This window comes from Thermobia domestica, chromosome 15, assembly GCF_964235325.1.
Source record: "Thermobia domestica chromosome 15, izTheDome1.hap1.1, whole genome shotgun sequence".
In the NCBI taxonomy this organism is placed as follows: Eukaryota; Metazoa; Arthropoda; class Insecta; order Zygentoma; family Lepismatidae; genus Thermobia; species Thermobia domestica.
Window position 1 is genome coordinate 179,460,481 of NC_137468.1, and position 26,655 is coordinate 179,487,135.

Genomic DNA, 26,655 nt, shown 5'->3' on the forward strand with positions numbered 1-26,655 from the left:
TTTAAAGTACTTCTTATCAAGAATTGAATGTAGTAGTGTAGAGGGTTTTAAGCCCCAGCTTGTACCAACTAGCCGTTTAAGCAAATTAAGTGTATTTTGAGCAATTGTGACAACCTTCTGAAAGCGTAGTATCCAAGCTAATTTACTGTCACATACGACGCCACAGTAAGTGAGCGTCCAATAAACAGGACCTTGTATATGTTCAACATGGAGGCGTTGTAAAGTCGGGTTTCGATACACTCTGGAGCGTCGTCCTGGTGGTTAAAACAGAAGTGCCTTCGAGGAGTTAATATCCAGTCTCTATATGTTACACCAGCCGACAAATCTATGAGTAGCAGTTTGCATGAGTCGATTAAGTTGATGAATAGTACGGGCGTTTGAGAGAAAAGTTGTATCGTCAGCAAACTGATAGTTCTAGATGTTGGCCGTTAAGCTCAGGTCAGCGATGTATTAGACATAGAGGCGAGACTCACAAAGACGAACCTTGATGAATTCCAGTGTGTAAGAAGACTGGATGAGAAAGAGTGTTGCTCATGGATATGCATGTCAGACGTCCTGTTAAGAAGGAATTGGTCACGCGTATATAGTAAATATGCAATATATAATAATGTAGTTTATAAATAAGCCAGGATTCCACACTTTATCAAATGCTTTCAAGAGGTCAAATGTGACAAAGGATGAAGGAAAACTCCTTTTGTTTGGATATAAACTGTTTGACAAGAGGGAACACCTAATCGTAGGTACAGAAACCAGGCCCGAAACCAGCTTGATGAATAGGTAGAAGGTGGTGACATCGTATATGATCGTGAAGTCTGCGAACAAGAATCCGTAAGATTTTACAGAGACAGCTAGTTAAATGGATTAGTCGACACAACTGAACATCTGATGTTAGTTTCTTTGCCTTCGGAAACAAACGATCTTTAGAGTATTTCCAACCAAGTGAAAAGAAAAAATACGAAGAAAGCAAGTATAAAGTTGGATGAAAAATAGAAGAAAAGAAGAAAAGGCACGTGTTTGATGAGTACATACGTGATAGAATCACATCGAGGGCTGTATTGCATTTCTTTCGTTGACGTGTGGTGATATGGCTGATGTTATAGGTTGCGTAAGCGGATTATTTGGTTCAAGAAGATAATTAGCCGTGGTTGTAAGAGAGCTGAAGTCGGATGACCTTTCCGTTTGATGATGGGTTGAAGTCATTGTGGTGTGTGCGACTCAGGCAGCGGGTGAAGAATCTTGAAAAATAGTACGATTGTATTTGCCTTCTTTGTGTAAGTAGTGAAAACTTGATTGATTTAAATGAGTAGATATTGAGTGCATGGAATCGTGCCTGTAGTTGATGAAACTTATACCAATATTTGCTTGGATGACTTTCAGCAGCCAAATTATTACATATATACATTGTCGTTGCTTGTACCGAACTATATAGTTTCATGTTATACGTAGATTATGGCTATGTAATCGAAGTTCTTTTAAGTTGCTGCTTACTTGATACTCTTGATAAGCTCTAAGTGACCCAGTTATTAAGGAAAGATATCGTGGTAGTAATGTGAGTTTAGGAAGATGTAAGGTAGTTGTAGGGATGGAGCGGTCAACCGCAATTTGAAATGCTTCAGTTAGTGCTATGGATTACTAGATCGAGACTATGTCATTAATTATGCGTGTAAGCTGAAGAATGGTATCGTCAAGTGTGCAACTGTATTCACGATAACAGTAGAATTGACTTTTTCAGCTGGCAATGGATGTGAAGATTGTGTTGCCCAGCGTAGCTCTAATTTAATGGGAACATGGCCACTACCTACGGAGTCCAGTATAGAAATAGTGACAAACTGAATCAGAGAAGATGAAGTAGTAACAGCATCTGTAGTGTGACTAGCTGGTCGTGTAGGCTTAGGAAGAATATGAAATTAACCAGTACTTATATTACGAAGAAAATCAAGAAAATAGTGTTTGTCTCTCTGGGTACGACTATTGAAATTTGGGTCAAGTTAATTTGTCTGCCATTTATATATCACTAATATTCTATATCATTAATAAAGTAGTAATGTTTACTCAGATCAATTAAGCTCGGTCACATTTCCTTATGTTTCCTGTTCTAATACTTCCTGTGATCACAACCATAAATTGCTAAACGTTTATCTGCTTTGTTTTGGGGGGACTCGCAGCGAACGACGCGACTCTCCGATAAGAAGCACAAAAATTACAAGTTGTAGGGACTGTTGATTATAGACAGACAGACTGTGATATTATGCAGTGAAATTGTATTCATTGGGGGATGGTAACTTTATCAGATTGTGCATAATTCTTTACGTATGAGCAAGTTTTCAGCTCGTTGGATACCACTACTTTTTGAGGTTAGTACAAAAGCTCGAGAGAGATGAAACTCTCCCCCAAATTTAACAAGTTTTGTACATTTATCAGTAAGAATTTGGAAGAAGGTTTAAAGGAATAGATGAAACATATATCATACACTTTGACCTTGAAATAAAATAGAATTTTACTCGCCAGATAAAATCCTTATTTTACAGCTCCCACAGCTTTCTCTGTGGAAACAGTAGTGATTTATATTTTTCATAGTCATACAAATAGTGAATTACCTAACAAAGAGATTCCGAATTAATGCTGAGTAGTATTTCAGACTTTTCTCCGACCGTAAATAAATAGATAAAAGGAAATCCGAAAGTTTTTTGGACATCTTTAGAGCCTATTTTTTTTACTGCTACAAATACATGCAATTAAATCCTCTACATGTCGCATTACTGGAGTAGCAATAACAAAACTATATTGAAAAACTACAATATTGTATACAGCAGATGGAAATTAGTAAATAAAGGAAATAAATAAACTTCTTAAGATAAAATTTAAAGTATGCACGATAGTTCAGCAGTAAATTGTACCGAGTATCTACAACTACAACCGCATTACCTGCATTCAAATAGAGCATTTGTATTTGTGTGACAAGATTGCTCATAGATGACAGAACAATATTAATAAAGTACGTGAACAAAATTGGCATCCGAATTCATGAATTTGAAAAATTACAAATATAGAAAGTTTTGCACAAAATTACACTAATGTAATTTTAATATATGTTTTGACTACGATGTGAAAATTATAGAATTTCTTGTTACTTTATTGTCATCAGTAACATAAATGTTATTTTATGGATAGATATATAATTTCTTCGGAAAATTATTTACAAAGTTAAGAAGAGATAATAAAATATAAAATATATTTTGTAATTTATGAATGAGGACACAAGAAATCTTTGCACAATAAGATTCAATTGTCTTCAATAATGAATTCTAAAGCATTACTAGTTTTAAATAGAAAAGCAAGTCAGAAACAATATACTGAGCTATAGAATTTGATAATATAGATCAAAGTTTGTAACCTAGTACTCGCGAGGATGAGCTGAAGGCATAAATGTAATTAGAATTTAATACCGGAAAATATTTTTAATTATTATTTTGAATTTTGTTCTGATAGACATGTATATTTTATTTATAAAACAGTGCTAAGAAGAGCAAAAATAGATCTACTAAAAGACTTCAACAGGTGCAGAGTTATTTAAAAATCAATTTAAATGAGAAAGGTACGATGTGAAACTAATGAAAATGTTTATTCAAATATAAAAAAAAATGCAAGTCCAACAAAACCTGCATATCGAAATACAATTAAAATTGAATGCTGGAGTGATACGTATGTGTGTGAGTCAATAGTCTTTTTTTCCAGCAAGCTGGATACAATGAAGATACATTATTGCTGCGGTATTTAATTTGTTTTGTAAATTTTAAATGCAAACAAGTTTATTTATAACAGCTTTTGGTGATTCTAACATTCCAAATTCATAAGAATATGAGGTAACTCAAGGTTGCGGCACCTAGAAAAATATAATATTAAATAAATGTAAATTATAATAATTAGAGAACTGTCCGGGTTATTTTAACCAAAATTAGAAATTAGTTTTTTTATCAGATGAAACAAAATTAAAGTAATTATAAAGATTTAAAATTTTCTAACGGCCTGCATTTTGAAACAGTATGATGGATCGGATTCAATATTTGTAATATGAGTGAACTAACCAAATTTGTTTTTAATACATTTGCTGTAAGAAAGTTACTGTTTCCACTGTACACAAGAAATGGATTCTACTATTATAGAAATTAACGAATATCAGGAAATGTCTAGAATAGGTATATTAAAATCCCACAGAAGCATATTAAAAACCCGAAATTATAAGGGGTCGCTGGCAAGAGGATGTGATAAAATAGGGCCGTGGTAGGGATTAGGTTAATAACCACTGATATAGAGAATGCGACCTGTGTCAGAGGGAATACTAGTGTGTAAATATGGAGAAAATTGAAACATTACAAATATTTTTAAAAAATTTAAATATTGAAGTTGTATGACAACATGCCAATTATAGAGATGAAGCTGATGCTGTAATATAGCTCCATGAAGCTCTCCATTATGACTCTACCAAGATTACAGGACATAGGTGATTACAGTTAATCAGATATGGATTGAATGTATAATTAACATTTAACCCTTTGAGGATCCCATGGTACAATCTGTACCACACGGGGTGTTTCATGGTACATTGCGTTAGAACTCTCCTATTTGAGCTTTTTCGTCGGTTTTTTTTTTTGTTTGTTTGTTTGTTTTTCAAGTCCAGAGGCATTGTAGAAGACATTACGGATGGTTTCACACCTTCCTGCGTCGACACATAGGAGGTGATGACGTCATAATTCTAAAATATATATTTTCGTGTATTTGGGGGGGTTATGTAAAGTATTTTGGCGGGCTTATTTTTGCACGTAGAAGATTAAAATTTTGCACAAACATTTAGTTTACCGAGTAGTTTTTACCAGATTTTTTTTCAGATTTCTGCGTTAAAACAGGGGGGAACCAGAGGGGCTAAAAGTTTAAAAAAGGGATATTTTTACCCAAAAAATCCCGTTTTTCCTCATTTTCCCGACTTAGATGCATCCTCTGAAAGGCAGTTCTATTCTGAAGAGAATGATGTGCGACAAATGGCCCTAGGGTAATTAGGGAAGTGTCAGGGAATTTTTATCAAAATATACTTTTGTATAGGGCAATTTTAAACATTTTCGGTATTATTTTTTGCGGGCTTATTTTTGCACCCAGAAGATTGAAATTGTGCACAAACATTCAGTCCACCGAGTAGTATTTACCAGATTTTTTTCAGACTTCTGCGTTAAAACAGGGGGTACAGAGGGGCTGAAAATTGAAAAAGGAAAATTTTTACCAAAAATCCCTTTCAAGGGATTTTACTGCCCCTTAGATACACGATGGGGACAAGTGAATGGTACAGCCTGAAAGGCAATTCTATTTTGAAGAGAATGATGGGCGAAACATGACCCTAGAGTAATTAGGGATGTCTCAGGGAATGTTTAAAAATTTCCCTCTGTATATGGGAATATGGGACATTGTCGGTATTTTTTTTTTTTTTTTTTTTTTGGCGGGCTTACTTTTGCACCTGGAAAATTGGAATTGTGAATAAACATTCAGTCCACCGAGTAGTATTTACCAGATTTTTCAGATCTCTGCGTTAAAGCAGGGGGTCCAGTTGGGTTAAAAGTTGAAAAAAAAGGATATTTAGACCCAAAAATCCCGTTTTTCCTAATTTTCCCGCCTTAGATTCATGATGGAGACACGTGAGTCATACCGTCTGAAAAGCAGTTCTATTCTGAAGAGAATGATGGGCGAAACATGACCCTAGGGTAATTAGGGATGTCTCAGGAAATTTTTTACCTGAGAACATGGTATTTTACGGTAATTTGGGGCATGGTGGGAATTCCTGATAAAATTTCTCCCGCCCTTGGTATTCAAGATAGAAACTTGAAATTTGGCACACACATTCATTATACCAAGTGCTATTTACCAGATTTTTTTAGATGGCCACGTTCACACAGACCCGCTCCAGAGGGGCCCAAAATGCGAGAAAAAATTTTCCGTTTGACATCATCTCTCCCGCTCCTGGTGTATGGTATGAGCATACCATTTGAAAGCCAGCTCAATTTTAAAGAGAATGAGGTATGAACAATGATCCTAGGATAAATAGTGACGATGCAGTAGCTGCTTAACTGAAAGTCTAAAAAATAGCCCAAAAACCCAGGATCCGGAAAGTGTTAAACATTTATTTCACTATAAGTATGCAATGTTGTTGGAAAGTAAATCATATATCCGTCGCTAGACCACATCAAGCTAGACAAATTAATAAGATTGTTAGTAGAGTCTCATGTAGTTTTCCAAAAGATGATAAAAAGAATTAAAACATTTTTTGTTTCTAAAATGTACCATTCATTGCCATTAATAATTATTGTTTTATTTCGCTGGAAGAAATTGTGATTCGTGTTGAGTATATGCAGCCAATTACATTCCTCTCTAACACTGTTTCTATTGATTAATCTAACTGTGACACAAATCAGTTGAATCCACTAAACTACTAAAATCGAAGAAATTATAAAATATCAATGTTACACATAAACTAAACGTTGGAGAATGGATTGAATTGGATTTGAGTTTAGTATCTCTTTCAGCAACATGATTATATGACATGTGGATCTAGAGCTTAACGTTTCATTTGAAGAAGAAGAATTCCTACCGCAACTGACCTGTGGTCAAGAAACCAGTACATGCTTTACAACTAGCGATACTTTATATAATTCTCAAATTTGTTGAGTCACGATTCGAATCTTGGATATCAGTGGGTATTTTATTTATGTTATTACTTGTAAGGTTTCACACATTCTTAATATCAGCGTTTGTTACTGGGCTTTTTAGACCTACCAGATTGATTTCGGTTTGGTGACGCATGATCGGCATATGCATCCCAAGTCGAATATAAATGAGTTTCTATGTCTACTACATGCCCTTAAATGATAATTTTATTACAATTATCAGTAGCGAGCGCACATAGACGATTATCTACATATAAGATCGTAGACATTATTTCTCGTTTCTATTGTTGACGTTATGTTTGTACTTTTATTTTTCTTGTTCCATGAAATCTGTCTGTTTTACATAAAGTTAAACTTTTCAGTTAAATTTTAAATTTAAAAGATTTTAGACCACAAGATCCCGATGAATATCTGTGTTGTCACTAGCACTGCACTTTAGACCAGAAATGATAGATGGTTGTGGAGTGCATTGTTTCCGACACCCAATATGTAACACCAAATACGTATACTTAGATTACTATTGGTGCATGTCATCATCTCTCTGTTCACTGGCTTTAATAAGAGTAAATAAACATTTCTTTACTTTAACAGTAAGTGAATCTTTCAAGGGTTTAGAACAAAGAAGACAGCAAGTTCCTGTACATGCAGGCGTGGCACATTTGAAGATCACTTCTTGAAGAAAAACCTATATCCATATGCATTCTTCTATTATTATTTCCAACAAGGAATAAATCAAAATTAATAATAAATTAGAAAATAATGATAAGTAGATGTATAAGGATTCCAAATGTTACCTGCAATGGAAAATAAGTATTAACGCTTTGTACAAAATGCATAACACTCGAGGAGTCCAGTTGTAACGTATATTGGAACCACTGTTAAAAATGTAACGATTATTAACTTATTGTTTTTCACGTTACATTCCAGCCCACAGTTCGTGTAATTTTTAATTACGTTAACATGGTCAAAATACAGTAAATCAGGCACAACTTATATCACTTTTACCTTTATTTTCCAAACTCCATTAATTATACTTTCTTTTTTCGGTTGTCATACTAACATTTTAAACAAGTAACTATCTGCTGTTATGGTAACTATAAATTACCTCATTTCATTTTATCTCATTCTTATATTCATTTTACAATTAATTCCATTTTAATTGTATGCAATTATCTACGACGAGGACTAATTCAAAAAAATATGATCAACATGTGAATTTCTTCATCCGTATTTAAACCCCTTAAAAATTAAAAATATTCACTTTTGGTTATTTTTCTATAGTTTAGTCCCGGAAGGCTACAACCACACGACATTTCATTATTCTAATCCTGTCAGAAGTGCCTAAACATATAAATAACATCCGAAAGATTTCTCATTCCCCATAAAACCACTCTAAAGTTGTAAATTTTTATTTTTGGTGGTTTACGTCGCTAACGCTAACCAAACCGTACAAGCGTACCAAATTTGAAGCTTTTATTTAATTTCAAGTACCTAAAACGTAAGATTATAAATCCAGAAAAGATCCATTTAAATAACATGAAGAAATTCTTCAGCCCCCCTTTAGACCCCCTAAAAATTAAAAAATATTCACTTTTTCAGTTTTCCCGTCCGTTAGTCCTGAAAGTTACGATCATGCCAAATTTCAACTTTAAACATCAACTCAGAATACCCTCTTAATTTATGTCAATTCGTGTAGTTTTATATATCGTTAGGATATGCGATTTCTAAAGTCGATTATGATTATTATTAATACGGGTATATAATAATCAGTCTAAAGGCCCTGGAATTAAGTATTGAACGATCAGCGATATGAAGTCAGTAAATATGATTATATGTTAAAGCCAAAACTAAATAACTGCATTAGTCCCTAACTATTTTCTGTAGATTATTAAGTGTCATATAAAATCTGAATTTTTCTCCCTTTTTTACGGTACATTAGAAATCGTTAAGAGTAATTTTTTTCAGAAACAACCGTGAGTTATCCTGATAAGTTTTACAAATTAGTAACAGTAATATCGTCTTTGAATTTGCTTATAGTCCATGGTTGTAATTGTTAAATATAAAGTGAAATTAGTGTATTTAAGTTTTCTTTAGTTTGCAAAATAAAGGAAATTTTCTTTCTGAACAAACGCTTAATTAAATGATCATATCGTGTAGTGCTGCATTTTAGTATACCACGTACGAAATATCTCTGAAAATGCGAGTATTTGCTAGCTAAATAGGTACAAAGTTTCAAAGAAAGAAAAATTGCGCTACTTCCGTCACAGCAAAAGAAACAATTTATTTTCGCCAAATGCCCTATATCATGTCTCTTTCCTGAACCGTAGAGAAATCTTCAGAGAATTCATTTATTTTGCAGTTCCTTATAGTAAACTACTCTTAAATGTTCTGTAATATTTAAAGGAAAGTGACAAAGTAAGTAAAATACTTACTGTATTAGTGATGAGCGCAAGAGTCTTGGTCTTGCAGTTTTTGCAAGAGTCTTGCATACAAGACCAAGACTGGATATGCAAGACCAAGACCAAGACCATCCCGGTCTTAAGTCTTGGTTTTGCATTTGCTCATCGCTATACTTTATATAAAGTAGCACATTAATAATACATACCCTTCTAGATTAAAATACATCAAAAGTCGTCAGTAATTTTCTATTACTAAAATTATTTTAAATATAAATCGACAGGGCTATTATATTATTGTATTAGACCACAAACATTACGATCCTATCTACTGCATCAATTTAAATTAAAAATAAATAAGGCGCAGAATGAAAATAAACCTTACTATAATTACAAGTATGGCTTATCTTTATTTTCAAAACTTAGTTCCCAGCGCCTTGAAAGTGTATGTTCTTTGGCTCCTGACATTACTTCTACTCTTAAACACATTGAAAATTTGTCTACATATATATTTTATAAATTTAGTGAAACTCCACGCAATTATACTACAACTGCAAATTTAGTACTGTCTGCACCAAGAAGACATCTTAATATGTTTCATGGGATATCGTATCGTACTACATCCTTTACCCTCCATATTAGTAATTGATCATTACACATCATTGCTGCAACTATTCGTATCTTAATATAATAAGTCATGATATAAACTACTGTTATACTATATTTCTACAAGAAAAATACTTTCGTAGTCAACGCAGCGGTTTGAACCTGAAGAAAGCTATAAGGGACGGGGGTAGACTACAAGTACAGATGGTTTGGTTTCTGAAAGAGAATCGGCAGCAAGAATAGTGCTTAAAATGTTTGCGATTTAGACAGTAATTCTCAGAAGTAGACACCTCAACAATACAAATACAGCTTTTGATACACGATCTTGCAGTTTTTGGATTGAAACTATTCTGGAGCCCCAGTCGTATTTCCAGTAATCGTGGCTACTTGGCCGCAATGGGTTCCAGCTCAAATCCCTAGTAGAGGTGCAAAATATAGTTGATACGTTGTTCGGTTAACACCCATCAAATTCTACGACGATAGCATTCTCAGCCTGTCAGAATGTTGGCAGATCGTCGCCCATGCTGATGGGTATTTTGGACCTTCCAGGTACGTCTTAGGTGACATACCGTTTTTCGAAATTGGTAGGTCAAAAAGAGACAAAACTTTCTTGGCTACTTTTATACAGTAAAGATTTTAACTCAGAGGAGAGAATATTAGTGAAAGCAAAAAGTGACTGAACCACTTTAAAGGCTAACTCACAGAAAAATTACATGTTCGCCTTAAATTGGTTTCGATTGAAAGTAATCAAACTGCAACGTAGTACTGCGATTTTGGGCATAGCTCCAGTGTTTCCTGACTGTTGATTGTTTGTATGAAGTAACGGGCCGAAACCCTTGTTTTCTTTCTGGGTTGTGACTTGTTTGTTTCAAGTGGTCGTATGTGATTGGTGGACATAGCTTATACAGACTAGGGACTATATTTAGAAGGACTTACTGGACATTACATTTAAATTAGAAGTCATATATATATATATATATATATATATATATATATATATATATATATATATATATATATATATAGGGTGGTTCAGTAATGTTGGACAGCCCTGAATAAATCGAAAACCAGAAGAGATATTAGCAAGAGTTTGGTGGATCCAGATACCTGTGGAAGGGGGACGTCTTTTGAGGTACCACACAATGTTACCAGGTCAACAGTGTTGCCAGCTCAGTACAAAGTTGTATTTTTTTAAAATGGAACATATAGAAGTTTATGCCATCAAAAGAATTAGTACAGAATGTGAATACCAACAAGCGAAACCGCACCTGTCAGTGTTGCCAAATAAGGAAGTAATAAAGCTTCAAAGATCAAGAAATTAAAGTGTCCGTAGAGTAAAACTAGCTAAAAGGCAAGAAAAATAATACTACGGAATGAAAAGGAGTAACCGAAAGAGTAAACTAAAGAACGCACAGCATCCAGTGAGTAACAGGGTTGCCACAGCAAAGGGGGAAAAATTGAAAATTTTGCAGTTGCTATAGAAGGAAAAGTGCCCATATGACATAATGCTGGAAACACCATAGAAAGTTTATGTAAAATTCAGGAATCCTAATAGCGTTTGTTCGAAATCAATATCTCTAACCGTTTCCGAGATACCCCAAAGGTGTGCGGAGTTTGCAACACTGCATAATAATTCCCTCGCCCTCCAAACTACAGGAACGAGTAATGAAAATGATACGCCCAACAAAATGTAAGAACTACACGGGTCTAATCGTCAAATCAATTATGCAGTGTTGCAAACACCGCACATCTTTGGTGTATCTCGAAAACGGTTAGAGATATCGCTTTCGAACAAACGCTATTAGGATTCCTGAATCTTACGTAGACTTTCTATGGTGTTTCCAGCATTATGTCATATGGGCACTTTTCCTCCTATAGCAACTGCAAAATTTTCAATTTTTTCCCCCTTTACTGTGGCAACCCTGTTACTCACTGGATGCTGTGCGTTCTTTGGTTTACTCTTTCGGTTACTCCTTTTCATTCCGTAGTATTATTTTTCTTGCCTTTTTGCTAGTTTTACTCTACGGACACTTTAATTTCTTGATTTTTGAAGCTTTATTACTTCCTTATTTGGCAACACTGACAGGTGCGGTTTCGCTTGTTGGTATTCACATTCTGTACTAATTCTTTTGATGGCAAAAACTTCTATATGTTCCATTTAAAAAAATACAACTTTGTACTGAGCTGGCAACACTGTTGACCTGGTAACATTGTGTGGTACCTCAGACGACGTCCCTCTTTTACAAGTATCTGGATCCACCACACTCTTGCTAATATCTCTTCTGGTTTCCGATTTATTCAGGGCTGTCCAACATTACTGAACCACCCTGTATATATATATATATATATATATATATATATATATATATATATATATATATATATATATATATATAATGAATCTTTATTTACAAGATATGGTATCTTATGTAATTTGGTAACAGATATTTATTAAAAATTTTGTCATTCAACAAATCGTTAGGAAAGATGCCAGTATTCATGGTAAAGTTATTATGGAATAATTCACAGCTTATCGCGCTATCTCTTCTCTAGTACTGGAATAGTAATAATAATATACTCTAAGGCAGCGTTTCCCAACCTTTTTCAACTTGCGACACACTACAGGTGTAACTTGAATTCTCGCGGCACACTCATATAGATATTATTATTATTATTATTATTATTATTATTATTATTATTATTATTATTATTATTTGTAAATATAAAATACCGTGGTATTTTTTTTCTGTGATTACTGATATCCTTTTCACAGAGAAGAAAGCTCGATCACTTGTTTTCCTCCGTGGTAAATCATTATGCTTGTTTTTCATTCTAATTTAAAAATAGAAAACAATTACAATGAAGTATAGCACTCAGGTTTTTACAATACGCTTTCTTTTTCGAAAACTGTACCCAAAGAAACAAATTTCTTGTACTTTTAAAACACAAATGTAGGTCATTTGTATCCATGTTTGCTTTGTCGAAAGGATTGAATGATATTTTAAAATTTCAAGTTACGAAATAATCTGCAACGATAAAGAAGCAATAATGGTGATAACAATGATAACAAATACTTTTCTAACATTAAAAATGTACAGAACATTAACAGAGTATGAAACTTAAAATTATAAATTCATAGTAATGTGAAACACAGATATACATTTTTCCTCATAAATATAATGTGAGACTCAATGTCTTGCAATTTGATTGTAATAGAATTAATAATTTTGTTTCGATTTCCTCGCGGCACACCAGCAGTCCATTCGCGGCACACCAGTGTGCCGCGGCACACCGGTTGGGAAACGCTGCTCTAAGGATAGAGAATCATGTATGGCACAATGACTTTTGCATTTGAGCTATTTATTCCTTTCTTTTCTTTCTTTTCTTTTTTCTTTCCTTTTCTTTCTTTCTTTCTTTTTTTCTTTTTTTTTTTTTTTTGTAAATTTTATATGCACTAACAGTGGAGAAACGTGACATTTTTGGAAATTGTAGCACAGTAGTACTTACTGTATTCAATGTGAAAATGAAATTTAGATAGATAAATAAAATAAATGTAATCAGAATTTCAGTATGCTTCTATTAATCTGTGCTATCATAAATACTAAAATTGAATTGAAATATACATTTTAGTTTGACGTCTCGCGCTTTTGCCCTTTAGGCTAATGGGGACGGAAGATTAATGAGAGTAAATAATGATAAAGTCAAATTCGTTTGCTCAGTGGCGGACCTAATCCGGATTCGGGGGAGCTAGGGTCTCCCAGTTTTCTGAATGACAAAAATAATTTATTATTTGTACATTTTTGTAATTTTATAGTAAACATGATATACATAATATAGTCTGGACTCTGACTGGCGCCCCCAGATTTTATTTTCTAGAACGACCTCTGTGTGTACTATACCATAGGGAACCAAACCAACGAGAAGTGCAAGCAACCAACATTCAAATACATATTTGAAAAACGTGACAAATATTTTGTTTCCATTGGCAGCAGAATGGCAGACAAGAGTTCAGTGATGGTTTTTCACTCTGAAAGGGTGAACTTAGTTACTATGTGGGAATGTTCTGAATCCTCAAATACAAATACAAAATTACTGGGTGTTAGGTGGTGCTGATAGATGAATGTAATTCCATTCTTATTACTTATTAGTTCAACCGACTCTTGCACAACAAAGTAACACAGCTCGCGGTAGAAAGCGCTACCGATAGAGAGCTCCATTGCGTGTGGCCAGTGAAGCAAGCATTGATAGATACGAGAAGCCGACGCTAGTTGTGCAAGAGCCGGTTGCAGTGGAAGCACTGTTACGGAGATATATTTGGTGTTTTTGTTCCAAAACGGACACAATCGAAGCAACCGAATAACGACAGAATCGGAAGGGACGCAAGCGAAAGGAAAATTGAGAACCCTGACAAAGGATTGCTTGAAGGGGCCCTCAATGAAAAAACTGTGCGAAAAACACGTTTGTTTTCAGTATTATTTATTTTTGACAATATTGCCATCACTTTCAGGCCCCGAAAAAATGTACCTAAGGGTATAACAATTTTTTAACCACAAAATCAGCGACGTGTGCCCCCAAATATTTTTTCTACATTTTTTTGAAATTTTCAACACGTAAAAAATAAAGAAAATACGCATCGGTGGTTTAATAAATACACATTTACATCTAGATTGTATCTAAAATCTGTGAAACTTCGAAACATTTACGAGCACCCCACTAAAAATTTCAAAAAAATATTCAATTTGGAGCATGTATGGTACGTTAATTCGGTATAGGGATTGAGTAGGAACTTTATTTTTTAGGTTGTTTTAGGTCAAGGGCAATCTTTGGGTCAATAGCGACCCGATTTGGATCAAGGGCCGATTTCACTATCTTACTACGAAAGACCCTATATCTCGCATGTTTATACCGGATAGGGTAAAAGAGAGTGGAAGGAAATAAAATGATGAGAACGAAATAAAATGATGGAATGAAGAGAGTGGAAGGAAACGGCAATATCCCGAGAAACCCACAGACATGGTACTTGTTCTTCACAAAGTTCAATTATCGTGATCTGGGATCAAACCAAGACCCATGCACCGGGGTTGAAGGCTCTACCACTAAGCCACCGCTCCTCCCTCCATATATGAAAACTAATAACACATAGTCAATATTGTGAGTCCCTGTGAACTTGAGTATCAATATCTATACACAAGCACTACACTATAAGATAGTACATTTTGTGTAGGTCAAAACGAGTTACTGCATATGAAACAGAACCACCTGTGCAAAAAAAAAAAAAAAAAAAAAAAAAAAAAACTTTATGAGCATTATGCAACAAAATCATAAAGTACGATATCAAATTGGTATCTCCATCTTTGGTTTCTCTTTTAAGTTCCTCATTCTTTCATCTAATATGCTTTACTTCTACTTTTGCGTGACAGAAGGATTTCCATTGCTCCACGTTCTTCTTGTCAATTCATCCGAAGCTTATACTCGATACAAGAAGATATTGCATTGAGATAAAGACTGTGAAACTTCTTACTCCGTTTCGAGTCCCATTTAAGACAGGGGCGGATCCAGGGAGAGCTACGCCCCCCAGAAAAGGAAGCTTTCTTATTTTATATATATAAATAAAACACATCCCAAAGTTTGGAGACCTTAAAAGTAGCAGTATGACAACACACTGCCCCCTCAGAAGTCGGTTCTGGATCCGCCCCTGATCTAAGGTTTCCAAGAAAACCAGTTTTAAGGTTTTGTCCTTTACAAAGGATGAGTTAGTTTTCTCTCGAAGATTTTTATCTCGTCTCGCATATAAAATAGAAGAGACAAAATGTTCGAGTCTCAGAGAAAGTAAACCAAGTAAATGTCGTAGTAACAAAAGTAATAAATGAAGTTTACCATACTCATATTTCTCGTTCCGAATTCAATAATGAACCGAACAAAAATGAACTAAATATTTTCGTTTATGAAATGCTAGAAAAATAGAAGTTAACGTAACACCTCGTATGAAAGCTCACCACACAAGTATATTATTTCTGAATTTGTATAGCAAATTATCAAGAAGTTGCTTACATCATTAGGTTTTACAGGTTGTTACGAAATTTAATTTATGAAATATGAACTAATTCATTAAAGGATTTTAACAAAATCTCTTTCAAAAAGAACTTTCGCCATCACTTAAGGTAACTCTTGTGAGAGAAAATATGTTTTAAGATTTTTAATGAAATATTCATTTCTGAATAATGAAGATCATCAGAATAACAGCTTTTACAAAACCATGAAAGCATAATCCTTTCCTAGTAATAAATTAATCCTTCTCGAATATTATCTTAAGTAATTATTAAATATTATTGAATAGTTAATTAAATACCTACTTGTAAAATATGGACAAAATTTCCTCAGTTGTTTTAAGGAATATCATTAGTAGAAATAAATCTCACTAAAGTATTGCTGTGCTTTTTTTTTTTTTTTTTTTTTTTTAGAAAACTGGATTAGACAAAATTAAACTATTTTTAATTAAAACTTCATCATGCGTAATCAAAGTCGAAATACACATTTTTCCAAAAATAGACAAAAAAACTCTAAAAAGTGATAACAGGGTGTTTAAGCTCGTATAATCAACCTTCACAGTGATTTTGAGAAAAATAAGTTACTGCTTCATAGTGTTTCTTAAGTAATTCCAACATGGAGGCCAAATACTCGAAAGGGCCACACATAATTTGTACCTTTAATCATTCGAAGGAAGCCGTTTGATTATGATTTTGCTTGCTTTTGAAACTTGGGCTATATAGTGCTAATTTTTAATAATATAATACATAACTTGTCACATTAGAACATGTTTCTTGATCACAATTTTGGGTGAGAAGGAATTATGCACAGCGAGAATACCAATCTTGCCAAAACCGTAGGAAATTCTTATCCTATATAGCTCTGTATATGATAACAGTTGGGCGAGATGGGAGCACATCGGCAAAGAGTAGTGATGCATCGCTCGCCAGTGAGCCGAATCTTCTGACTAACTCTTATGGATTAGTGAGTGAGTCGTTACTCATTATAAATGAGTAACGATTCTCCGAGAGTCGTTACTCTTCGAGAGTCGTTGTTCTTTGGGAGTCGTTGTTCTTTAGGAGTCGTGGTTCTTAAGGAATCATGATTCTTCGGGAGTCGTGGTCCGACATTGTTCTTCGGGAGTCGTGGTTCTTCAGGAGTCATGGTTCTTTTTGAACCACTAATCTCTGGAAGGGATGATTCTTTAGGAATGACAATGTTTGGAGAACGTGAATCTTCTAAGTTACTCACTCGCGAACCGCCCTCTTGCTGCTTAATCTTTTTGGTTGGTTCAGTCAGTTGCTGTTTCGGAGGGGTAGTTTCGCTGGTTCTCACTATGGCGAGCGCCTCTTCAGTCAGGTTCGGCAAATGTGTGTTGCCTTAGTGTATTTGTACCTCTGACATGAATAAATTAAAAAGAGTACAAACAATATAAATGATTATCACTTTGATGTGGCAGTTGGACTTACATTGATATTTTATATATAAAGCTAAACTTTTAATTATCAATTAAAGTCGAATCTGCAGAATGGGGGAGTAGGAGTAGTAAGTGCATGACCTGAGGACACTTTTGGCCCCTGGGTCCCTGCCTCAGGACCCATGGTCCTGGCACGGGGGTCAATGACCTCGGGGTTCTTAGGACCACTCCCTAAATTTTGGTATGGGCACATAGGACCACCCCCCAGGACCCATGGTCCCTGGGCCGGGTCAATGACCTAGGGGTACTTAGGACCACCCCCTTTAGATTTTGGCAGGGGGTACATAGGATCACCCCCTCAAATTTTGGAAATTGCCAAATCTAATTATTTGGTATGGTAGCCTAGAACCATAGTATGTACCTCTATCAGTATTGAGGGTCTATGTCGTTCGCTTTTAATGGGTAAACAATTGCCAAAAAATTTAAATTTCGGAGGTTTTTGACCTAATTTATCTCCTTTGATGAGGTGTTATTATCATATATAGTTATATGGGTATATACAGGTGTTAATTACCTATCATAAGACAAAGGTATATTAATGCACCCCTTTAAATTTTTGGGAGGAGTACCTTGGCCCACCCCTTCAATTTTGGATTTTTTTCCAATTTAAGCATTTGGTACAATAGTATAGAACCCTAGTATGTATTACTATAAATTCGGGTGGTCCACTTCGTTCCCTTTCAGGGGTACAAAATTGTCAAATTTTAGTACAACCACATGTTTGGGATTGTTTGGCTCATTTTATCCCCTTGGATGAGGACCTATTTCCTTATATAGTTATATGAGTGTATACAGGTGTTCATTTCCTATTGTAAGACATAGGTATATTTGTGCACCCCTTTAAAATTTACCAGGGGTGTCTTGGCCCACCCCCTAAATTTTGGAAATAGCCCAATTTAAACATTTGGTATAATAGTATAGAACCCTAATATAGATCACTATAAATTTGGGTGGTCTACCTCGTTCCCTTTTAGGTGTATAAAATTGCAAAAATATAAACGTAAGCAATACGTTGTGTTGTAATCCTCCCGAGTTCGATCCTTGGTGCTAGTTTCAGGAAATGTTGAATTTAACGTCCCCGCGAAAACGATGGTGATGAGAAATGATAGAACAAAACAGGTGGAAACATGAACTTACTTGCTTGCGGATTGAAGCAGAGACCTCACACATCAGAAATAAGTGCTGAGCCATCTTGCCACCTTTGGTGCGAGCAATTTCACGTATGAAAAGAACATGTACAGGTTATGTTACATTCCATAATTCAGTGTGAGCAGTTTTTTCACACTAGGTTTATGTTTCATATAGAAAGATAGAAGGTCTGTATTGTCATCTCTTTTACTTCGTGTACGACTTTGACCTTGAAGGAAACCTTGCTGACTCAGTACTAAGCATTGGCATTAAAACGTATAAACATAATCTTATTATTTAGTTGGATGAATTTAGAGATGAATCAGACGTTTAGGGTTGTTGGTTCGAATCTAGTTGTGTTCGCTGTAACTCAGTGCCTGAACGATACTTAGCGAGATTTTCCAGTGTTGCCAACACTATCAGAATGAATCGATTCATTTAGTCGGAGCAGTTTCGTGACGATAACTGATTTTTGATTTGTACACAAAAATTTTTTCTGAAACAGAATTTTGTCTGTACATAAACATTTTTCTGAAACAGTTTTTGTTTTATACACAAAAAAATTTGAAACAGAATTTAGTTGCGTAGACAAAAATTTTTCTGAAAACAATTTTTTGTTTCGTACACAAAAAATTTTCTGAAACCAATTTTGTTTCGTACACAAAAAAAAATTTCTGAAACGGAATTTTATTTTGTACACAGTTTTTTTTTATTTCGCACACGAAAAGAAAGTTCTGAAAAAAATTTAGTTTGATTTTTTTCCGCAAAACATTGATTTCAGAAAATTTATTTTACCGTTAAACTGATTCAGAAAAAAGAAATTGAAATCGCAGTACAGGAAAAGAATTTGATTCAGGGTGTGAAATAAAACACAGAGTTACTTCTTTTTTCACGTTTCTGTACATCTATTTTTAGCATGTGAAATAGAATACAGAATTTCATTTTTTCCATCTTTGTGTGCTTTTCTTTTTCTCACCTCACTCTCTCTTAATCAGTTAGTTTGATGTTAATAATCTGTTTTTCTTCTTTCAGAGGAAACAAAATAAATATTACCATGTATATTAATTATTTTCTCTTTACAGAATTTGTACCCGTCACGGACAGGTCTTTCTTTGAAGAAAAAGAAAAGCACACAAAGATGGAGAAAAAGAAATTCTGTACTCTATTTATCATGCTAAAAATAAATGTACAGAAACATGAAAAAAAAAAAGTAATTCTGTTTCTTATTTCACATCCTAAATCAAATTCTTTTCCTGTACTGGTCAAAGTCCAAAGTGTCCTCAGGTTGGGCAATTACTACTGTAGGTCAAGTACGTAAAAGCCCGAAAGAGGATCTGCCCTTGCAATCGCACATAGGTAATTGAATATTCAGTTGAGAAATTAATGAAAACGAGAGTAGAGAGCACCAGCAGTAGAGATAAGAACTGATTAGTCACTCTGCGGTTGTTCGTACATCAATATTGTGCAATTGTTAGTTTTAAACAAAAGTATGTATTATACAATTCTCTATTGAAATAGTATGTTAAAATGAGCATATACAATTCCAATAAATTCGTAATAATTACAGTAAATTTTAAATATATTATATAATAGGAGAGAATTGATCCTGACTGCCTTAGTTCATTATTTTCGTTGTAAAAGGTAATTTCAGCTTAAATAACGAAGATCTACTTAAGGGTATTTTAAGATACTTTTATAATATAGACCTATATGGAAATTTTCAAGACCGTGATGTACAAAATTCAAAACGCATTCCCCCATGTTACTTTGATTTGATTCAAGTCCATATCCACGGGGAGCACGGAGGGAAGGCCATTTCTAAATTTTTACTGCCCCCCCTAAAAAGTTCACGGTAGGCTTGCAAATGATCTATAATATAGTGATGAACTATAATATAGTTGGATCGCCCTCCCTAACATCCACCGAGCCTCCCTACATTTTTGGGCTGGTTACGGGCCTGATTTGATTTGGTTTTGAGTCTAGGGTCCTTTTAAGTAGCGAGGCAATGTAGTTCAGTGGTAAAGCGCTTATCTCTGGTTCGTGGGATTCCCGGCTCGCTCCCCGGACCAGTAAGTTAGTGGTGGACATCATGTCCGTGGGTTTTCTCAAGTCCTCCGTTTTCTCCCACTTTCTGGTTCCACCAGTTCTTCCATCATCATTCAGTTGATTTCATCATCGTCCGTCCTCCTTAGCCTTCAGGGCTTAATCGTTTGCCATAAAACTAAAATATTAAATTTTATTTCAGCAGCGAGGCTACATGAGACGTGGACCTACTGTTTAACGTGGAATCCGAACAACATAAGCTAACGGGAATCGAACTTCGGGTCTCCCACAACAAAGGCGCGTACACTAACAGTTTAGCCACGGGGGAAGTCGTTACTTTGATTAAAATGTGTATTCTAAGAGGGATATGGTGGACAACATTTTTAGGAAAAATTTAGTTTCTCATGATGTAATAAAATTATAATATTTTTGGCATTGAGCTTAAAGTTGTATCACTTTTGCAGTAATTGTAAAAGTGTATTGCTATAGCATTGAGTCTAAAGTTTTAATAGTTTGCATTGCGTATTTTGATTAGTTTTGGCTATAATTTGTAAATAGCTCTTTTGCATTTGTGATGTATTTTCACACCTATTAATAGTAATTTTATTGTTTAATTTGCATGTGTATTTTGTATCTGAATTGCATTTTTGTGTGTTACATCTGTTAATTGTAATTTGCATTAGTCCAAAAATATAACTTCCTGTGATTTTTTAAAGTTAGATTTTGTTAATAGCAGTAGGCTTGCAATCTAAAATTGGAGTTATACCTTTGAAATTCATTTTATGTTATGCATTTAGTCTGATAATACAATTTTAGTTTTTAACTTCCCTCTTTCGTTGCAAAAAAAAATGTGTGTCAATGAGTCGTTCAAATGAATCGATTCATTTTAGTGAGCGAAATATTGAGCGGCGATCTCAGAGCTGAATCGGTATTCCCATCACTAGCAGAGCTAGTAATGGACAGTGCGTGACGATATCACTGCATGTAGAGCGTGTATTACGGTAGACATATACGCCATTTTTTTCTTTTTGTAAATTCCTTTAGTACTCTTTAACTATGATCTTTAAGAATCTTTTCTCTATAAAAATTAATTGCAGCATATAATCTCTTTTGCGATTATCTACTTCTCAAACAACATTTTTAAAGTCTTTTTACAGTTTTAAAGCTTCTTTTCAGAAAGAGCTACTACTAGGAATCGATAAAATTGATCCTCAGGTTTAGTAAACTGTAAACAAGTGTCTTTTATTAGATTTAATACTGATTAGGTTAATTATATGAAACGTCCGAGATGCTAGTTGCTATAATTTAGATGACCAACAGATGTCTGGTAAATCGGTTTTAAAAATATGGGGCTATGGTAACATTCGTAAAATTATATTAGTAACTAAAGCGCATTTAGTAAGGAGAATTTAGATCAGTTTGAATACGATACCCCTTTTAAAGAAGATAAATTTTTCTACTTATTATTTGTAAAGCATTAATTTGTTGATCTCACATTATGCTGACAAGCAGTTTATAATATAATATATCCAGTATGGAGTTCTACGAGTCAGTATTTCTTGCAGGTTCTGCATTTTGTTTCATCTTTAAAGCATCATGGTTGCGGACAATTTACTTAATCTTGAAAACGGCATGAATAAATGAAAGGTTAGGCTTGTTACAGGGCCTTAGCTATCCCATAAATATATGGGGGGGTCCGGCTGAAATTAGGAGGCCCGCTCCAACCATATGATAGTTCATAATCATATAGTTCATTTGCAAGCATACCGTGAAAATTTTAAGGGGTCAGCAAAATTTTATGGGAGCCTGCCTCCTAGAACCCCCCTGGATACGGGTCTGGCTAGTTATTTAATAGTATAATCCCTTTAAATTATTGTTAGTATTATATAATTACTACATAATGTGAATATTAGGATTAATTACCAAATAGATCTTTTTTAATTTAATAGGCGTTTTAGGATCTGATACTGGCTTGTCCTTGACAACAAATTACTTTTAATGTCATTTTAAAAATACATTCGAAATGATAGAAAAGAGAATGCTGGCTCAGTGTTAGAGCGCTTGCCTAAGGTACGTTTTATCCTTGGTTCGAACCCGGCTAAGTACGTGAGTGGTCAATAACGTATTTACGATTTTGTTTTGGGGGCTTTGCTAATTTTGGGAAGGACTTTGCCTGGAAATGTGAAAATTCTGCAAGATGTTTCACTTACTTTACTATGGCCCCCCTTAAATACACCACTGTGTGTGTTGAACAATACAGTGTCCGGGTCTTTTCTCAGGAAACTCTCATATTTTCCAACATCCCATTTCACCAGTTCTTATATCAGCATCTATTTGCCTTAATCATCGTCTTCCTTAGCCTGAAGTACATAATGTGGGACGTTGAACGTAAACATAAGAATAAGTGACACGTACGTGGTTCACCATGCCCTAGTATTTTTATAAAAGAAGGAATTCCTTTATTGAACATTATATAAACCATTTTCCTTACCCATGCGCATTCGGTAATGATGATTAGCGTCATTAAATGCAAGTTTTAAATTTTTGACACTGCCATGAAGAGCCAACAATTTATGTACTTCATCATCGTCCAGTTGACTAGACAGTAGGAACAGCTTCATTGAAGTAAAATGTTTATCTGCAGGTTCCTTGCTAACAGCATATACTCAACTTTCATCATTATAATGTAACTATACTAGTATCCCGAATGAACTCTTCATACTGTGATTGAGATATTTACTTAATGAAAACACAACATTAGGATTATTTACTTCAATATTCACTACTCCTCAACTGCTTAATGAGTTCTCTAAGCAAAATCATATGATGGTGACGAATACTTGGCTTACGAAAACCAAAACAAGCAATACTGTACACGTGGAAAGCTTGAAGAGATATAAAGTTTAAAAATAGATTATATTCTTGTTCACAACAATGTGTCAGGAATAGTGTACAAGGCGTAAAGCCAATAACGGGAGTGGACGTCGATTCGGATCACAACCTTGTAGTGGAAGAAGGCTAAAGCTGGTTAACGTCATTCAAGTAAAATAGGAAGAGAAATCGAAAATGCAACTTAGAGCTACTAAGATATATGGACTGAGATGTGTAAGAAGAGACTACAAATATTCTATGCAACGTGCAAAATGGTAAGCAATGCAGATGCACATTCAACTAGACAAATTCCGCAATAACATTGAGAGGAAAGATAGAACACGGAGAAAATAATAGATAACGGAAGCGATGCTTAATGTGTTGTAGGAAAGCAAAAGGAATAGAAACCTATGACATCAAAGTATGCTGAATGATGAATTGGGAAGAAAGATGGATGAAGACAAAGAAAAGTACGTGGAACAGTTATGCGACGAAGTAATGGAACTTGAAAAACGCGACAGATATGATGCGATGTATGAAAGACTTGAGGAATTTGTAGGAAAGATAACAAATGTAAACGCACGTTTGGAATCGAAGACAAATAACGTCTTGTAGTTACGGATAATTAAAGAATTCTTAGAATTTTTGGAAGAAAACATGAAGGATCTGTTTGACCTGATAAACCGCCCCAAAGATATTGTGATCGAATCGGAAGACGTGAATGACGACGAAAAAGGACCTAGTATACTGAAAAGTGAAGTAGTAGAAGCCACCAAAGATTTGCGAAGGAGAAAGGCCACTGGAGCGGAATAACAGCAGATTTACTCAAGTAATTAGGAGACAATGCAATGAAAGTACTGAATTTACTTAATATCCACGTTTAGCGAGCTGGAGAATAGCCAAGTAATTGCTTTGATATTACAATTATTCCATTACTTAAGAAAGAGGAAACAAAAAAGTGTAGTGATCACAGATTCATTGGAGTATTTTCCACACTCGAAAGATTATTGCGCGCTGGAAATTAAAATAGAAGAGATGTTGGAGGTTATCTATTTGGAATTGGAATAGGAAATTTTGCCAACGATGCTGTTAGTTTGATGGGCATTACATCAGAAGGAGTTGTCAGACTAATCCCAGCAAACACTGAGCAAGGTCATTTGATAAAAATCTATAAAAAAAACATAAACTCGAATTAGTTTCAACACACTAACTGTGTCTTCATTTGACTTTCAATTGTTCTGACTACCTCCGAATTGGTCACTATTATTATACCTTCTCGACATAAACTTTTAATAGGCTCGGCCTCATCATTGAAAAATAAGTTCGTGCTTTTCCAATTGTACAGTTCAGCGGCACATTTGTCCAATTTAAAAAATATGAATTTTGTTGGATACATTCTTGTTCTTTAATTATCATTGTTTATGATTATGTTATTGTCTTTCTTAATTCATTTTCAGATTTTTCTTTAAGTAAGATCTCTAGTTCTTTATTTGTTGTAAGTTCTGTGTCCAAGTTCATCACCTTTTATCCTGAATTCATATTTCTCTTGTCATCTTTCCATTTTCTTAGCAAAGTCCTGTTCTCTGCTTTTCTGACTTCTGCTCCATCTAATCCTATCCTGTGGTTCATCTCCTTGTGATCCTTATATATTACATGGTTGTCTCTTTTCAAGCTTACGTTTTTCTTGTCCTACTTTATGTTTCTTCCATGGTTCTTTTTTGTTTATTACGTAAATTTTGTTACACTTAGGTCATTCAACTTTTTACATTACCCGACATTTATCTTTGTCCACTATTACATTTATCATGGATTTTCTTATTACCTCAATTATCCTGCTTCCTTCTGTTGTGTATTTCCTTTTCTGTTTTTCGAAATATACCCTTCATCTTCCCTGTAACTTTACCTGGGTTATCTTTACAAAACACTTTTCCGTTCTTATCTTCTTCTACTTCTGTCCTCTCCTTTTGTTACGTTTCTTCTTACTCTATGCTTTTTATTGTATTAATTTCGCTTTGGTTGTGTTCAAAACTTCTTTAAATCATGTTTCCCCTGCTCCTCATCTTCATGTAGATATCTTATTCTTTCCTCCACGAAACCTTCTTCGTGTCTTCATCCTGGTCATATCCCTTGTGACAATACACTCCTGCTGCCCACATTTTCTGATACCCGGATGAAATAAAGATCATGTGGTCGTGAAGAATTAAGTCTATATGATGCCATCTTTAGTCTAAATGCCAGAGTCAGCGATGTAGCTTATGCAGTGGTGTATAACACGGATTTGAGGCCCTGATGCCTCTTGTAAAACGTGAAAAGAAGTACGTTTCCTATCAAGAATCCATTTCATTTCATTCAACCCATACTACGGAAAAATGTCTCTCCTATACGTTTCCAAACAAGTGGTACTCAGTTGTCCAGATGTTGACACAATTCATATATAGGAAGCGCAGAATCGAAAAAGCATTCTCATAACACTTGCGTCTCCCCGTTCAGCTATTGTGGATGAAATGTCCAACATTCCTATAACCTATCTTATTAGTTACAGCTTGTAGATGGTGTTGAGAGCATGTAAAATATTTTGTTTCATCTTGCAGAGATTTCACTGAATTATGTTAGAGGCTTCATTTCGGGAAGGAAGGAGAATAACTGCCATTCCTGAGTTTGAGTCGCACATGCTTGTAATAGATCGTATTCTAATATATCAACAAAAAACGTGAAAGTTCTATTTTCTTAAGACAATCTTGTCCGTCCCGAAAAAAATTGAAACGACGGTACCGACTATTATCGCTCACATCATTAATAATTGTAACCATTAAAAAAAACTATAATTGCAGAGCTCTGACAAGAAAGCAGCTCCACTTAAGAACGTCCACTACAGATTTTATAATTCTAGTGGTACATAGAGGGCGAAGCTTACAACGAATTACTCCACAGCTATTTTGTTATCGCTACTGACTTAAGTGCCATCACCTTATTGAACTGAAAAGGGTTTAAAACCACTTATAAGCAAATATGATACAGAAGCGACCCTTGTAAAAAAAACATAACTTTCACAGAGTTTAGTTCGTTCAGCGGTATAAAATAACTGTCTTCCAAAATATATGCTGCGTAAGTTGTAATCAGTCGTGAGATTCCATATTCTTGTAGGATAGAACGAAAATAAAACATATTGCGCTCAGAAAATTACCACACACTCTTGAAATGACGTCGTAAGAATTTCACCTTTCCCACACAAATCATAAAGGTTACTTGAAAAGGTATCAGGATTATTATTCTAAAACTCCTAACAAACTATTTAGCATATTAAATACAAAATGGAAGCATGAAGAAACGCCAACTAACATTGCTCTAGGTAAAAAAAAATAAATATGTATAAAACCCAGAAGAGCCGTGAAAATAGCAA